The sequence below is a fragment of the Tursiops truncatus genome, chromosome 11, assembly GCF_011762595.2.
Source record: "Tursiops truncatus isolate mTurTru1 chromosome 11, mTurTru1.mat.Y, whole genome shotgun sequence".
Lineage (NCBI taxonomy): Eukaryota > Metazoa > Chordata > Mammalia > Artiodactyla > Delphinidae > Tursiops > Tursiops truncatus.
In genome coordinates this window covers 30,759,828-30,775,749 of record NC_047044.1, presented here as the reverse complement: position 1 = coordinate 30,775,749, position 15,922 = coordinate 30,759,828, and the positions used below count along the sequence as shown (strand labels likewise).

The window sequence follows — 15,922 nt, the reverse complement described above, 5'->3', positions numbered from 1 at the left end:
ACACTCTCCCTTGCTTCTTTTCATGAACCTCTAATTATAAATTAAATGGGATCTTTGGAACTCTTATAGTAACTTCTGTTTATGAAATCTACTCTGTGAATTCTATTAATTTATTAAATGTTATCTAAGATGGTTTTGGTGGTTTTAAACTTCTCAAAAACACCAGAAGGACATTCCCAGATCACTTCCATGTACTCCAATTCTGATGCCAAGCTTAACTGCTTATTCGGTAAAAGGGGCCCTGTGATGGCTAATTTTAATGTTCCTACTTGACCAGGCTGAGGGTTGCTCAGATAGCTGGTGAAATATTATTTCTTTTTTGTCTGTGAGTGTGTATCTGGAAGAGATTAGCATTTGAATCAAAAGATGGAATAAAGAAGATCACCTTCACTAATATGGGTAGGTAACCTCATGAGCCAATACCTAAAACAAACAAACAACTAAATAAACAAATCTCCTATTGGTTCTGTTTCTCTGGAAAACCCTGACTAATACACATTTTGGTATTTTGATGAGATTAGCATTTGAATTTGGTGCACTCCGTAAAGTAAATAGCCCTCCTCAATATGAGTGGACGTGATCCAATTCATTCAGGGCCCGAACAGAACAAAAGGAGGAAGAAGCAGGAATACATCCCTTTTTTTCCTGCTTCATCAATTGAGCTGGGACATCTCATCTTATCTTCTGACCTTGGACTCTCATATCTACCATTGGCTCACCTGGTTCTCAGGCCTTCTGATCCAGACTGAATTTTGTCACTAGCTTTCCTGGGTCTCCAGCTTACAGAAGGTAGATCATGGGGTTTCTCAGCCTCCGTAATCACATGAGCCAATTCCTCACAATAAATAAATAAGTAAACAAATATTCTGTTGGTTCCGTTTCTCTGGAGGACCCTGACTAATACACTGATACAAGTCTTTTTCTGAACTAAAGTAAAAATGTTGCTGATCAAACTAACTGGCCAACCCAGGAAGATTTCCTGTCTTCCAGCTTGCCTCATGTAGTGGATATCAAAATCTCATCTTCATCAATGTTTCCCTCCCACCATACTATTTTTTTAAATCCTTAATTAATTTCTGTTTTAAAAGGACCATGTTTACAATTCTTCTGTATACAAACACATTTAAATGAAACCTGGCACTCAACCTATCTTTCTTTACATTTCAGTTGGTTCAATAGTTACCTAAACTTGACTACTGAAAGAGTAATGCTAGCAAGAATAGCCATCCCAAATATCTGGCCAACTGTTTAAAAAAAATTCCAAGTATCTCAAATCAATGATCTGTAACGAGATTCACTAACTAGGATTTCTGACAGTTTACAAAGAATAAAAAATTTTCTTTTCTGTTAATTACACTGGGTCTGTATCATGGTGAAATGGGAGGGGTTTCAATGACTGAGTTTTGTAAAACACAAAAGGAAAAAAAAAAAAGACAAGTGAGCACAAGGAAACTAAGTAAGACTTAAACTTCCTTTATTTCAAAGAAGCAGAAGCACTGAGAAATGGAAGCTAAGGTCCATACTATCCAGAGAGGGCTTTCTCCTGACTCTGATCTTCTAAGTCAGTGTTAGCGTTTTGATACTGATGAAATCATTTAATTTCCAGTACAGCCAGCTCTCAGTCATATGCTCTGAAACAGAAAGATCGAGGTGATATGAATAAGTCAGATATTAGTAAAATATTTTTTGAAGCACATGTTGGCGCTGGCAGGAACTCCGTGCTTTCGTGTAGCAGCATTATATTTCCTTTCTTCATCAAATTTGGATTAGTTGAAATCAAAATTAGTTTCTGTTTCCTGAGCCACTGAAAGTGGGGACAGATGGATTAGAACATTCTTCTGGCTAAAATGATTGCAGCTTTACCAAGGGCAAGCCGCAAAGCGGAATCCCACACTCTGATAATCTGGAACTCAATTTAACACACATTCTGCAAAGAAATCCAACATTCATGACTAAGAGAACCCAACTCAAAAGCAGTAGCATCACTTTCCTTTATTCCCACCTAGTGAAGACAAACTGGAGAGTGGCTAAGCTCCAAAACAGTGAGTTGTTAATCATCATGGTTTTCATGCCTCTTTTAGAGGAAATGAGATGTAATCCAACGCCTGCAGAGGCCTTTTCAGGAAATTGCTCATCTGTCTAATTAAGCTCTTCTTTCTTCATAGGTCTATGGATACAGTCAGCAGACATATAGCTTCCAGAAAACCTCTGTGCCCTTTTTCTGTTGCTCATTGGAAATTTCTGATGTAATGGAATCTCCTTAAAATGGAGATATTTGGAGATTAAAATCTCCATTTTATGGTGATTCCATCACCTTGTATTAAGCACTGGCTAAACGTCATGGACACTTTATTAACAAGTGTCATTTCCTATAGGGAAGCACTTTTGAAAGAGTGCAAATTAGAAAGCCTAAGAGACTACACAGATGGTTTTATACCTTGTCACTAGCATAGCGCATCTAACTGCTCACTGGCGCCAAGTTTATAAGTGCTCAGGCAAGAATGTTCCAGTTTGTTTATTTGTTTTTTTCAGTAAAATAGTCATTGTACTTTGGCCTCTGCCCCTTTCATAATACACCACAGATGACCTATCCTCTGTCCTACCTGCCACCAGTTAACCTTGTTTCATTCCCTGTCCTTGCAAAGTTAGTACAACCCACTGCACTTCCACTGTAACCATTTACCATGTCTGTCCTTTCTAAGCCAGGTTCTCAATTTCTAACTTAATTAAAGAGCAATGTGGCAGACATTTATGGAGTCCTATGTCAGATCCTGGGCACATGAAACAGAGTAAGATGGGAGTTTTGCCCTCAAGAAGTTTGCAATTTAGCAGGAAGAAAAATACAAAATTGATAAAAACTTCCACATCCAACTATAATAGGAGCAAAAAGAAAAAAAGTCATCTAAACAGCATGTTAAAGAAGCAAAAAGGAAGAGGCAAACAAGTCATCATTACTCTCCCTACCTATGAAAAAAAATTTATCACTTTTAAGTGCTTTTATATTTTGCAAATAATACTATTCAAATATGTGGTCATACATATGTAGTTAAAGGAGGGTGGGTAGCAAGTGTGTTCATCCTCTCCCACTGACCTATTATATCTAAGTACTTTAGAAAGGGAAAATTGATTCTTATTTATTAAGTTATACCAACACGGAATATAACAGATAAATGAGGTTAAAAGAAACAAAGAGCGCAGTATTGAAGTCTATTGAAGCTAATGAGCCTCCCCCACTTCCCTGGACCTCGAAAAGCACACTATAGCAATGATAGGACAGGCCTGGAACCTCAGCCTCATTCAGTTTTACCATCCTTGGCCCACCTTGAATCAAAACTACTCAAATCCTTAGATCTGTTGAAAGGCATCAAAATAGAAATAATTATGGGCCTTCAAGCAGGTCTCTAGATTTGAGATTTAACATTCCAGTAGTTCTGGAATGCATTCATCTCTATTCATGCACACCAAAAGAGTTAGAAGAGGATTTAGTTCATTTCTGTGCAACCTGAGCCTGAAGGCTCCTAACATCTGCTGTATTTATAGGTTGAGAGCAGATCCAGGCAAGGTCAGTTCCACTCCATTCAACAATTATTTGAGCCCAGGGAGTCCTTATTATTTAAACATGCATTATACCCCATCCCACAATTACATGGTTGCTTAGGGAAGCAAAGAAGCACCAGAACACAAAAATATTCGTAAAGAGGCTGATTGACCTCTTGAAATGCTAGTCACCACTTATCCCACTCTACTTAACCCCTAGCTTGTATCTCCAACCATCATATCAATACCAACTCTGATGGTGTAGATATTATAGACATTTAATCAAACAACGCAAATGCAACGCAACAGATTGCCAAGCAAAATGACAAACATTGCAAAAGTTGTAGGATTTCATAAGATTGATGAAAGTTACGTCGGAAAATTCTTGGATCACACACACCCACACAAAAGAATTGGCAATGGTGGATCTATTAAAAATTAATGAAGAGGAAATCAACAGGATACTGATATGATAGGCATGGTAAAAAAGAAAAAAAGAATGATTTGATAAAAAGGATTAAGAGAGCACTTTAGGAAAATTGGTAAAGCCATCACTTAAGGCAAAAACTCCATTGAGATAACGTTGCAAAAGGCATATATACATTAAGTGAAGATTTCAATATTGCTACCATACAATTTTATTAGAAAAGTTAGGCCGAAAAGAATTATCAGTATTTCATTCATCTTTGTTTTCTTAATGTGCTAAATATAATTTAACTTACATTTGTTTAAATGTAAGTAAGAATAAACAAATTATCACCATGACATTTAATTTCCTTTTGAAGATACAGACCCAATTCATGGTTCTTTTAATTATGAAAAAAAAAATTAAGTGTAAGTGGATTCATTTTTAGGAGCATTATATATATATATATATATATATATATATTCATTCCTTGGATGTCCACTCCTTGGATAATGAAGACCCAGTCACTGTTCCAGCCATGATCTTTACCCTAAAGAAGCTTCTAAAATCCCATGAGGCTGCATCACCTGTCAAGTCACAAGTAAGCACTATAGCATCAACCTGTGCAGAGGGATTCACCTGAATGTTGCACACACATTCCCACGGTCAGTTAATTTAGTGCCGATGGGAGGGCTTTGCTCCTTATTTTAACCTAAGCATTTTCTTTGATTAAAAGGAAGGACCTAGCACCCTAAATTCATTTTCCCAGGACTAATAAAAGAACATTCATCAAAGAAAAATGTCTCCAAGTGTTCAATTCTAGGTTATTTACCTTAGGTGCCTAACGATGCTTAGTTGAAGAGGTCAGGAGCAATGCTATGAAGCACATATAAAGATTAGAAGATCCTGTCCTGAGAGAAAATATAGCCTCCTCCACCCCAAAAGCCCTGATCCTCTGACCATCGCAAATTTGCTGGAGCTCTATTGGAAAAGCACTGCTCTCTCTCTACCATAAGCTACAAAGCCCTCAATGGGAAACTATTTTATAACATCCCTCTCCTTCTGAGGAGGTAACCTTGTACAATATAAGAAGCCCAGATGTTTTGGAGTCAGACAAGCTGAACTTTAAATGCCACATTTGTATATACGAGCTGTATAATATGGACAAGTTTCCTATCTTTTCAAAGCCTCAGTTTCAACCTCTCTGCTATAAAAGTAATAAAATCTACTTCATGGAGTTGCCAGGAGACTGCAAATGACACAATGATGCTGAATGCCCAGTTATGCTTTATAGTAGGCACACTTTCAAAAAAATGTTGGTTCCCACCACTTCCCCCATGACAAGGAAGATGACGGGGAAGTATAACTCCGCTGGCACCTGGTGGGAAATGAGGAACTGAAAGGCGATAGAGGGAGTGTAAGAGGAAATGGAGAGGGTGACACAGACCAACTTCACCAGCACCACCCCAACTCTTCCCACCTCACCCCAGCCTGGTCCTAATCTCACATGGAAATGAGGGATAAGACACCTGTGTGTCAGACAGAAAGTACAAATTCAGTGCATCTGACTCAGAAACTGGGCCAGGCTGCCCAGAGCAGGTAATAAATATAACCACCCTGAGCTAAGTCAGAGGCCTCAGGGTTCAGTCACTCCCAGCTGAGAGGTTTTCCTGTCATTGGAAGGAAACCCACTCTGGCCAACAGGTGACAGTTGCTAATCGTTTTCTAATCTTAGCGTCAAACATGATCTTTTCATGAATGTGGTTTTCTCGGTTTGGTTTTGTTTTTTAAGATAGCTTATGAAAGGAGATCTCTTCTAGCCCTTGGAAAAATAGAGATATTCAACAAAAACTGGTGCATGTTAGTCTTCATCTTCAAGATCTGAGCACTTTCATCTATAATGAGTCAACAAATATTTACTAAGCCCCGAGAATATTTGCTGTGTCAGGCATTGTGAGTGATAGAGAAGGGGTGAAAGGTGTGGATTTCACTCTCAAGGAACTTGCAACCAGCTAAGGCACGCGAGACCTACCCCCACCCAAACCCCCGTGAAATAACTGGCCAATGGGACAAAATAAAAATATCTATCCTCAAGTGACAGTATACGAGAGTGTCTGCTGCCCCAGAGAGTTGTCATGAAGCTCAAATACAGTGATGCACAAAAGCTCCTAGCAGGAGCTTTAACACTTTAATTTTTCCCTACCCCTAGAAGAAAATCTAGGAGAGAATAATGTCAAAGCCAAGGCAGCAGGGGGTCACAAGGAGGAGGTTATCAACAGCAAATGCTGCTGAGAGATTTTGACGAAAAGCAAGTCACAACTGACCCTTTAGAGAACTGTTTTTAGAGTGTGATGAAGATCAAAGTCAGCTAATTGCAAACCGTTAGGAAATGAAGGCATATCTCAAAAGTGTAGCCAACAGGCATAAACTACACCTTTGAGAGGCTTGAGTGGGAAAAGGAAGAGAGAAAAGCCATAAGATCTAGTGCTGGGCATTCTGTTTCTTTTTTACAACACAAAGCTCTGTTTAAAAGGTTCCTCTACAAAAAGGGAAAAAACTAAAAGATTCTAGAATCTTCCCCAGCTCTAATATAAAGCCAACAAGACAACCACGTGGTCTTGTGCCTCCGAAGAACTCAAAGTAGGTAGACTCAATTTCTTTTTTTTTCTTTTTAATCAAAACATTCTAAAATAAACATAAAACAACTTTTCCAAATGTTTTCCAAAAATTAAATAATCTTGTTCGTTTCATCAGCATTCTACAAAGCAAAGCAAAAGAAGGTAAAGGTTGGGAATTCCCTGGTGGTCCAGTGGTTAGGACTCCACACTTTCACTGCCGAGGGCCCTGGTTCAAGCCCTAATCGGGGAACTAAGATCCCACAAGCTGCGTGGCCAAAAAAAAAAAAAAAAAAATAGATAGAGGTTAATTAGTTTTAACTGCAAGAAAGTTTAAAGAACTTTTGCCTAGAATCTTGCTAATCTCTGTTAAAATGATTAAAAGTTAGTGTATACTTTAAGTCAATAAACATTGACGTATTATACTGGCTTTTTATATCTCTCATATCACTGAGTAAATGTTATAGGAAATATAAAGATGCTCATAACAAGCCTTTTGCCCTCTGGAGACTTCAACTCAATAGAGACAACAGAAAAGGTATAAGTAACTTGTGTAAAAAGGACACTGTGACCAATTTAATAAAGGGCTAAAGATATTAGGAGGAAAAAAGAGAAAAAGATGAAAGTTGGACTGGGAGAGCTGAGTTTCTTTGGTAGAAAAATGAATTTAAGTTGGATTTTAAAGAAAGCATAGGAATTTGAAGGCAGATATGACAAGGACAAAGAAGGGGGAGGAGGGTGTACAGTTCCACTGGAATCCAGGCAGGAAGAAGAATGAACAAAACCAAGGACAGTCATAAACAAAAGACCATACGTAACAGCCTAAAGAGACGGGAGAAATATCCACATACCAGAAGGGACTCGACTAAATCCAAGCCTCTAGATGGAAGATCCATACCTCCAGGCCTTTCTGTCCAATTCATTATTGTGTTATTACTCATGGCACTATTTCCTAACTTCAATATTTCAGCTCTAGGGTCTATTTTTTTTCCCATTGTATTCATACAGCAGAAAGAGGAAATAACTCATCCAGCGGTGGGGATTTCTTAGTAGGGTTTTGAAGAGAGATGCTGAGGGTGGCTGACTCTGCGAAAATGTTTCCTTTTTCTCTTGCTGTTTGTCAGATATTACTGTTGGGCAACCCTGGTGAGTGTCATCAACATGCAATCTCATCTGATTTATCTTCCTTTACTCACTCAAACTCAGCCCTTTGCCTCTTCTTTCTTTTTTTTTCCTAGCTCATTTAGAGTTTCACAACCTCTTACCTTTAATTGCTGAGTAAGTACAAAACATTTGTGTATGTGGCATCAGATATGACAATCTCCAAGAAAAATGACTCACAGTCACAGAGATGGCCGTGGCTACCTATTATGCCTTAATATTTTGCTTTGCCATTATTTCATTTTAAAAGTTCAATTCTATTTTTCTCACAGATTCACTTTCAAAATAATAAATTTTCGCGGCTGGCTTTTCCTCCAAGTCCCTCCCTTTTGAAATGTGCATGACTGAAGTAAACCGTATGTGCTCCACAGAACTAGTGTCAGTCTCCCCAGAGACCCATAAAAAAATTTCACACCAATAAACTGTTGATGTGAGTACAGGCAATGGAATATTTGGGTCTAATGGAATCGAAAACAGGCTTTCAATCACAGAGACAGAGGAAATTAAATTCATTTGTAGGTCAAAAGCTTTACAAGTGTCCTAGAGGTAGGGTCACCATGGTTACTGGCTCCACCCAGCTAACACAGATACAGAGTCTTTACAGATTATCCCCAAGTCGACCTAACTTTCCTTGGATCAGCCAAGAAAACTTTGTTTCCTCCTTTCCCAATTTCTCTCCTCTGCCTCCGTCTCAACAGGAAGAAAAATAGTTTGGGTTCTGACCGAGATTTCTGGAGCAGAATTCCAGATCTAACTGTTAAATAAATATATACAGTTTGAGCGTAAAGAAAGAGATGACTGTGCTACAATGGCTAACTAAGGCAGGTAAGGAAAAGCAGGTAGTGTGTTGATGCTTTCAACAGTCTGTAGCTTTTATAGACCCTGCCACTCCACACCTGTGCCTGGACTCATAAACTTGGGGGCAACAAGCATTTTCAAAGCATTCAGTTAAACTAGGAAGGACTGTAAATGCATGAAAAGGTTTCTAGGACCTGCCTCACGTCCCTAAATGCAAGCTCTACTCTACCTATTATCTTTTTATATAAATATCTTCTCCTGCCCACAAATCCTGAAAAGGTCAAATCCTGGGAAGTCACTTGTTGTCTCTGTCAACACACAAAGGAAGCACCTGCTATAAGATGTTTCCTGCCCGCCCATGGCAATCTTTGCTTCCAGGTTTGCTGCTATATGCACAAAGCTTTCAATAGCACCTGGAGCTTAGTAGGAATTCACTAAATATTTGCTGAATATTGAATGAATTAACAAATCAAAAGGTCTCATTGTTGGTAAAGTGTCCTCTTAACTGACTACCTTGCTACAAATCAGTCTTGCTGTTACCACCAGTCTCTATACTTTGAATCTTTGCCATTTGTTTCATTTTAGGCTCCCGTGTATTTCCAGCCTTTGGAGTTTTATAGCCTGGATTTGGCCCACAGACCAGCAATTTTTATGGTTGTCTTGGGATTAGACCATTCATTACCATGGCTTCAACACTTCACTACCTGGCTTATCTTGGCTTTCACAGTTCTAAATTCCAGACCTACATTGATAGAAATCCATACATAGCGCAATGATTTAAAAGAGTGAAAATGTGGAGGGTTACTAAATGTAATAGCCAGCCTCCAAGATGTTTTCCAGTGTCCTTTGCCTTTAGAGCTTGCTTCTAACGAATTGAACACTGTAGAAGTGATATATCGCTTTCAAGATTTAGTTATAAAAGACTGCTGATTCCATCCTGTGATTCCTCCCTCTCTCTGTCTCTCGGTCTCTCTGTTTCTCTCTCACTGTTGGATCACCGGGGGTGATCTAGGGTAAGCCAGCTTCAGGTGGATCAGCCCCACGAAAAAGCCCATGTGGTGGGCTTCCCTGGTGGCACAGTGGTTGGGAGTCCGCCTGCTGATGCAGGGGACACGGGTTCGTGCCCCGGTCCGGGAGGATCCCACATGCCGCGGAGCGGCTGGGCCTGTGGGCCATGGCCACTGAGCCTGCGCGTCCGGAGCCTGTGCTCTGCAAAGGGAGAGGCCACAACAGTGAGAGGCCCGCGTACCGCAAAAAAAAAAAGAATCATTATTGTTATTCTTTTTAGCTATCTATTATTACTAGAATTTTTAGAAGAGATGCTCAATAATCAATTACAATTCAAAGAAAACACATCCATGTTGTATATGATTGCCTTATCTCAAATAAGTTTTTGTTTTTTTTTAAATTAATTTATTTATTTTTGGGTGTGTTGGGTCTTCGTTTCTGTGCGAGGGCTTTCTCTAGTTGCGGCTAGTGGGGGCCACTCTTCATCGCGGTGCACGGGCCTCTCACTGTCGTGGCCTCTCTTGTTGCAGAGCACAGGCTCCAGATGCGCAGGCTCAGTAATTGTGGCTCACGGGCCTAGTTGCTCCGCGGCATGTGGGATCTTCCCAGACCAGGGCTCAAATCCGTGTCCCCTGCATTGGCAGGCAGATTCTCAACCACTGCGCCACCAGGGAAGCCCTCAAATAAGTTTTTAAATATAGGGTTTACCAGAAGTTAGACCAGTTCCACAAAACAATGTTCCAGATATAGAAACAGAAATGACCACATCTGGCAGTTGAACATGTCTAGGAATTCTTTTGGAGAAATTAAATGTTTGGGGTTTACGATAGTTGTGGTTATCATGGATGTCATGTACATCGATAGAGTTGCACTTTTTGAGATCTTACAGCCACTGAAAACAAGCCCGTCTTTTAAATTATAAAATATTTAGCATAATGCAGTTGCATGGAGGCCTCGGTTTCATGCCTTTCTGAGCACTAAAAGGAATTCTCTTCAGTCTTCTTCCAAAGCTTTCTTTCCAGGCAAGGTTTCATCCATTCTACAGAAACTACTCATTCTATAGAAACTTCCGTCAGATGGAGGGAAAGGGCTAACACATTACACTTCTTAATTCTTACCCACATTTCAGCAACTTTTCATCTTCTCTTTGTCTGGTCACCTGAAGGCATACAGAAAACAACACAATCTGGTCATTTGACAAAACTAGCCACCTACAATGAATGAGTGTGTGGACTTTTATCATATATAAAATACCTTTAAGTAGCTAAACTAAGCATGGACACAATAAAAGAGGAAGATTATAAAGGAATATATGAAACGTAAAATTAAACGTTGTGGAAATGTCAAGGATGGAGAGATGGTCCAACTGGGTAGATATAGGAAAGTTTAATGCAAGGATGTGGCACTTAACCTTAGCCATGAACAGTCAGGAGGCTGTGATGATTGAGGGAAAGGGTATACCAGTCATCAAGATCAGCAATATGAATTCTCAGTTTTGCAGAGAATCAGAAGCAACACACCTGCCCCTATTTGTAGCAAAGTTAGCAGTTACAGATCTTAATGACCACGTGGAGTAATGGGAAGAGCACAAGCTTTGGACATAAAAAGACAAGGGGACTGAGTACTGAGGTCCAGTCACCACATGGTCACTTACAATTTTATTACCTTAGAGATATCACTTAACTTTCCTGAGCTTCACTTTAACATTCTATAAACATCCAGAGCAGGAAAAACAAGTTGGCAGCGTTGTTTGTATTTGTAAGCAAGAAGCATATCTCCTGAGAGAATGTTACATTTGAATTAAATGTTAATTATAAAGTTTCTCCATAGCAAAGATACCACAGACCTAAGTACTTCCTTATATGTAGATAAATTTCTTCTTCTAAGATTACTCTGCATTTAACTTCTAAATTCTCTTTCTAAAATTAACTCTGGGATCTGGAGACTAGAATAATAGAAATCTCACATGACATTTTTCCAGGAGCAAGCTACTGAAAAACTGCTAAATATAGAATATACAAAGAGGAGGAATATGGAAAATTATGGACATATAGGAAATTACAGCCATAAAATTTCAATGTCACATTGCAAAATGCCAGATGCTGGAATTTCCTATAAAGCTTAATTGTATTTGTTTCAAGGAGAAACACCTTGGAAAGCTGGATTTTAGAAGTTCCTCATATTTTAGCCTACTATTTCCAATTATGCTGGAACTTCTCTATCCATCCTGGATACACTGGAGATGTATCATTATCTAAACAATCATTTCCATTTCACAGAAATCCCAGGACTGTTTTTTCTAACAATTGAGTCATAACACTGCTGTTCCCATGGTTACCAGGAGTTCCAATTTCAGTTCCTCAATATGCATTTTATCATGTAAGATTGTACAGTCCTTCAGAATAGGCCATACTTAGTTCCACATGCTCTATTATTTTCTCCAAGTTTCTCACACCCAATCCCCATTTAAGCTTCCCGTTTTGCTCATTTTTTGACTAAAGTTTATGTATCCAACCTATATGGCGATCATCTTTCTAGCCAATAAATTCAAAGCAATGGAGTGAATTTAAGGGACAGGAATTGGGAGATTAGAAAAATCTGCTTCTCATCACTCTAGATTTTAGCCCTAGATTTTAGCGCCATAATTATGATGGTAAGGGAAAGAGCAACATAAATCCCAAACTACGGTGTCCTCAGTGATTCTGTGATTCCATTTTATCTGTTCGAATTTCTCAACTGCAAAGGAATTTAATTCTCACAGCTCTGAAAGGTACTTTCTCTGGATATTGGGGTCTTACACCAGAGTCCATAGAATGGGCTTCAGAGGTGCTCATCAAGTGCCTGAAATTACGGGGACAGGGCACATGCACATATCACTTCACGTGGCTGAAGGAATTCACTTTAATGAGGAAAAGGTCCGTAGCCTTTTAATCAGGTTCTCAGAAACATATGTACAGCAAAGATGTTTAAAGAACACTCCTCTTGGACAAGATCTCTGTTTTAGGAAAGAGCTCTGAAGGGACAAGTTGTTAATAAAAATAATTTTGGCAAAATAATCTTCAGTCATTGAGAGGTTTTAAAATTTGATGTAAAATTTTTGGAAAACCAATATGGAAATGTGTACCAGGACCCATAAAGGTGTTCTTCATCTTCGATTCAGTTATTGCACTGCAAGGAATGTATTTTTTAGGAAAAATATCAAGAAAGGCAAAAAAGATAAAGAAATGTTTATTTTGATATTATGAATGGCAGGAAAAAATTAGAATCCAACATAGACTGATTGAATAAATAATGTGACATCAACAAAATGAAACATTACAAAGCCATAACTACAAATATCCTATAGGAAAATATAAAATATTTATGATAAAATATTAAATGAAATCACAAAGAAAATACAAGTATGTATAATATAAATAAAATTATGACAATTTTCAAATTAGTTGTACTAAAGTAATGGAATTTTGTGTGATTTTGCTATTTTAAAATCCTCCCAAATTGTAATATCCTATTAAGTAGACGTTGAATTAAAAATAAAACAGAGACTTCTGTTTAAACATGGCAATTTGAACATATATCTTGATCTTCATTCGTTTCCCACACTTGACAAAAATGACACTGAAGATATGAAAAAAATATATAAATCTACAAGGAAAATGAGAACAAGAGAAGGAACTGACAGCATCAAAATTTTGAAATCTATAAAGCCAACATATGAGGATGTCTAACTTATTAAAAAGGGGAAAAGTTAAACATACACCAACAATGTAGTAAGATTAGGAATAAGGTTATGTACATAAAAGAACCCTGGAATGTTTCAAAATTGAAGACATCTTTTACCTCTAAAAGAGAGGAAAAGATGTGGCTAACAGATTCATATTTGAAAGCAACGCTGGGATCAAAAGCCAAAAACAATTAGACCCACTCCTTGCCCAGATTCAACTCTCCCAGCCTACTCAGCCAGAGAACTTTCTCTTCCTCACCCAACAAAAAAAATGCTCTTTGGAGGGATTGAAACAGGAGAATCTTATATTGTGAACAGCTGAAGTCAAAAGTGATGTACTGAAAATAAAACATTGGAGTCACAGTAGACATGCTGAATAGTGAGATCCCTCCCTTTATCCTCACTCAGCTCCCAGAATGCACCAGCAGCCAAGCTAGATCCTTGGGAAGGAAATTTCTCACACCAGCCTGTGAGAAAAGATCTACAGATACTGATAGTTGTGGATCTCCAAGTGAAACATCCCAATCCAATCATGCTGGAATAAAGCCCATTGGTGTGCCCAGACAGCCTTTTAGTGCATCAAATTTAAGTATGAGTGGACACCCAGAGGACACAAGACATTTGAGGAAAACCTCAAACAAGAGGGACAACAATTAAACAAACAGTGAAAGAAACTGGGAGGGATAAGACAGGGTAGAAACAAAAACGTTCTTCTCCAAATAAATTAATATTCCCAGAGAGAGATAAGAGAAGATAATCCAGCTATGGAACAAAAGCCAAGATGTTATTTTTAATGGAACATTAAGAATACAAGAAAGTTCTTGAAATTAAAATGTGACATCAGAAATTTAAAATGCAATAGGAAGATGGAGAGTAAAGTGGAGATCACAATCTACAAAGTAAAACAAAAGACAAAGAAAAACAAGCCAGAATGTCCAACGTTTAACCAACAGAAGTTCTAGATAAAAAGAATAGAAAAAAGGAAGAGCAAGATTTTGTCAAAGAAATAATTCAAGAAAAGTTTCCACGAACTGAACTTGAAAGTGCCCACCAGATTCCTGATATAATGAATGAAGAAAATTACACATCAAGGTGTAAGATCATGAACTTTCAAAATACCAAGAATGGAAATATCTTAGATCTTCCCAGATCAGAAAGAAAAGTAGATCAGAAGCCAAGAATCAAAATTACATCATACTTGATTTTCCAATGGCGGTCCCGGTGGTGAAATAATGCTTTGAAAATTCTAAGGAAAATGACATCCAGTATTAAAGTCTGTATCTGGACAAATTATCCCTCAAGAATGGGAATAGACTAAAAATATTTCAGACAGGAAAAGCCTCAAAAAATGTGCTCCCATGCTCCTTTTCTCTGGAACTAGTAGAGAGGGTAAACCAAGAAAGAGGAACCAGGAGATGGGAACCAGAAAAGAGTCTCTAACACAGGAGAGAGTTGAAGGGAATTTCCATCATGATGATGAAGGGAGATCCCAAAGAAACAACAGTGTAGTTAGACTAGAGGACATCAAGTCTGCACATTCAGGAGGGATAACTCTAATACTTTTTTTTTAATTGGAGTATAGTTTATTTACTATATTGTGTTAGTTTCAGGTGTACAGCAAAGTGACAATTTAAGAAATTATTTGATATGTTTGAGTGTATCAGAGGAGATTCTGGCAAAAAGTTTGGAGTTGAGCTGTGATAGGTACTTAGAAAATTAAACAAAAGAAAAAGAGCTAGATAAGGATACTCCAAGAAAAATAAAATTTATATAGGAAAGGAAATGAAATTAGAGTATACTATATAGTTCATCTATGAATAAAGTCTATATAGTTATATATACTGAATTTTGATTAATTAAACAGAATGATAAGATTATATCTGGAAAATAGGGAAGCAAAAGTGTTTCAGTGAAGAGGAGGGAGAGGCACATATTACAACATTAAATCCTTGGCTTCAGAGTAAGAAATTAATAGATAGTATCTAATATAGAAAACAAAAATGTCAGTGTAAGCATGTTATTTAGAAATGTGGGAAGCAAACACTAGAAGAAGCAAGTAGAAGAATTTAAAATAGAAATAAAAATTGAGGACAGAGAAGAGTTGGGAAAGTGACTGCTCTTTTTAAAAGTAAGTTTTATTAACTGTTTGCTTTTAAATCTATTTACATGTATAACTTGCACAGGATGAAAAAATAAAGTTAAAAGAAGAAAACAATTGTGAAAAAGTAAATCTGAGTGTTTTCCTAGACTCAGTTTTATAAAAGTTGAATACTCTAGCTGACATTCAAATTGCAGCTTCCATTAATACTATAAGATGAAACCAGAAAAAAAAAGAGAGGATAAAATGATTTAAAAAAAAAAAGACTCAAAAGGAATGTTCTGGGACTAAAGAACATTGATATTTTGATTAAAAGGTACTACTAAGTGCCTTGGACATGAAGAAAAAACACTCCAACTTAGACTCAGCATTATAAAATTTTAGAACATAAAGAAAAATCCTAAAAGTTTCTAGACAGAGAAAGATACAAATGGGACTAGGACTGGTATCAGATTTCACATAATCAACTCTGACTTTATTTCCCTCATTCTGTTCTCCTTAGATCGGCTTTTATTTTCCTCCTAACATTGATATAAATGTTAACTTTTATTTTCCTATTTAAATAATAAAAACAT

The 15,922-nt window shown here is 37.6% G+C and overlaps 1 long non-coding RNA gene across 1 annotated transcript; it reads right to left on the bottom strand.

The window, feature by feature from the left end:
- Nucleotides 1-1,457: 1,457 nt before the first annotated feature.
- On the bottom strand, nucleotides 1,458-7,660 carry LOC117314185 (uncharacterized). Its single transcript, XR_004528877.2, has 2 exons — nucleotides 7,410-7,660; nucleotides 1,458-1,631 (listed from the first exon to the last, which is right to left on the bottom strand). It is a non-coding gene; the product is annotated as an uncharacterized lncRNA (long non-coding RNA).
- Nucleotides 7,661-15,922: the final 8,262 nt, after the last annotated feature.